This window comes from Schistocerca cancellata, unplaced genomic scaffold (assembly GCF_023864275.1).
Source record: "Schistocerca cancellata isolate TAMUIC-IGC-003103 unplaced genomic scaffold, iqSchCanc2.1 HiC_scaffold_174, whole genome shotgun sequence".
Lineage (NCBI taxonomy): Eukaryota > Metazoa > Arthropoda > Insecta > Orthoptera > Acrididae > Schistocerca > Schistocerca cancellata.
Window position 1 is genome coordinate 17501 of NW_026046211.1, and position 2500 is coordinate 20000.

A 2500-nucleotide genomic window follows, 5' to 3' on the forward strand; every position below is an offset into this window, starting at 1 on the left:
CGAACTCTCCCAGCACAGCGCACGTGCCAACACGTCTGCACAACTGCGATACAAACCACCAGCGAGAACCGCTGGGGCGACCGAGCAGCAGACGGCGTCGCGGCGCCGAGTGCCGGGCGGCGGCGCATCCTCAACGCACACAGTCCTCAGTCGGACCAGCACACTGCAGATGTCCACCGCGCTTCGCACCGGGCCCGCGAGGACCCACTTTGGCCGCCCGGCGCCGCGCGCAGGGTGCCCCGGCGCGCAGCTGCGCCGCCTGCCGCGTCCGTCGGCCGGCGCGCCTGCCACTGGGCGCCCCCACCAGCCGGCTGTAGCGCGTGCGCCCACGCACCGCGCGGCCAGCACGCCGGGCGGCCCCCCCTCACCGGCCGGGGACGGTCCCACCCAGCCACCGCCGCGTATCGCTTCACACACAGATTTGCCCTTACTGATTTACCTCCAGCAACAACAACCGCACCACAATGGGTTTACCAGTTGTTCATTTGCGTTGCGTCACGTCACCAGCAAACGTAGACGTCCATCCCAGTTTGCAAATGCAACGATTATTGCATACCTGTCTGTTAGGTGTCACGACACACTACGTCTGCCCACATACACGCAACAAAATGTGCACGACTAGAGAACACGTGGGAGGTGGCCCCCTACGTATGCGATGTCCATTACGAGACCGACTGTCAACCAGCATCTGTACCATGTCGCAGATGTGGAACGCGGTGCACCATGCTATCACACTGTGTGAGAAGAGACGACTACGTTTGAATACACGCGCCACTACATCAACAGACGGCTCATGCTGATCGCCATCCAGGGCGTCCGTTACTCCCACACGTCTCTATGGCGTACCACACTGCAATGTAGCTGTTATGGGGAGACGGCACGTGGCTGAGTGCACAACATTTGGACCGTATGGTTCGCTGTTGTTGGGCGCAGTCGTACGGTCACACATGTGCCACAGCGTATCATTCAGTACATACGGACCTATGTGCAGTACAATGTGAGGATTAAGCTTACGATATCAGCGGACAGTGGACACAGGCCGTACCACGACGTAGACTGAGCGCTTCGACATGCGAATGCCAGTGAACAGCTGCGAAGGGCATTGAACACGCAAGCACCTGAACGACCAGCGTGCGAAGGCAGGGTGGAGGGGGGGGGGGCGATGTACATCCTGCAGTTGTCCACATTACAGTGTACAGCGGGAGCATGTAAAAAGTAAGCAACACTTGCGAAGTGTTCAACATGAAACGACACACAAGAGGGTGGGCGGTGCGAGTAGCGAACTATATTCAGAGGGTTGTGGTTAGACAACACTAGATTAATGTAACGTGTCATATGCCAATTACAGAGCAGGTTAAGGCACAACGTGGGTTAGGTTAAGGCACAACGTGGGTTAGGTTAAGGCACAACGTGGGTTAGGTTAAGGCACAACGTGGGTTAGGTTAAGGCACAACGTGGGTTAGGTTAAGGCACAACGTGGGTTAGGTTAAGGCACAACGTGGGTTAGGTTAAGGCACAACGTGGGTTAGGTTAAGGCACAACGTGGGTTAGGTTAAGGCACAACGTGGGTTAGGTTAAGGCACAACGTGGGTTAGGTTAAGGCACAACGTGGGTTAGGTTAAGGCACAACGTGGGTTAGGTTAAGGCACAACGTGGGTTAGGTTAAGGCACAACGTGGGTTAGGTTAAGGCACAACGTGGGTTAGGTTAAGGCACAACGTGGGTTAGGTTAAGGCACAACGTGGGTTACGTTAAGGCACAACGTGGGTTACGTTAAGGCACAACGTGGGTTACGTTAAGGCACAACGTGGGTTACGTTAAGGCACAACGTGGGTTACGTTAAGGCACAACGTGGGTTACGTTAAGGCACAACGTGTGTTAGGTTAAGGCACAACGTGGGTTAGGTTAAGGCACAACGTGGGTTAGGTTAAGGCACAACGTGGGTTAGGTTAAGGCACAACGTGGGTTAGGTTAAGGCACAACGTGGGTTACGTTAAGGCACAACGTGGGTTACGTTAAGGCACAACGTGGGTTACGTTAAGGCACAACGTGGGTTACGTTAAGGCACAACGTGGGTTACGTTAAGGCACAACGTGGGTTACGTTAAGGCACAACGTGGGTTACGTTAAGGCACAACGTGTGTTAGGTTAAGGCACAACGTGGGTTAGGTTAAGGCACAACGTGGGTTAGGTTAAGGCACAACGTGGGTTACGTTAAGGCACAACGTGGGTTACGTTAAGGCACAACGTGGGTTACGTTAAGGCACAACGTGGGTTACGTTAAGGCACAACGTGGGTTACGTTAAGGCACAACGTGGGTTACGTTAAGGCACAACGTGGGTTACGTTAAGGCACAACGTGGGTTACGTTAAGGCACAACGTGTGTTAGGTTAAGGCACAACGTGGGTTAGGTTAAGGCACAACGTGGGTTAGGTTAAGGCACAACGTGGGTTAGGTTAAGACACAAATTGCGTTACAAATTGCGTTACATTGCGGTACAAA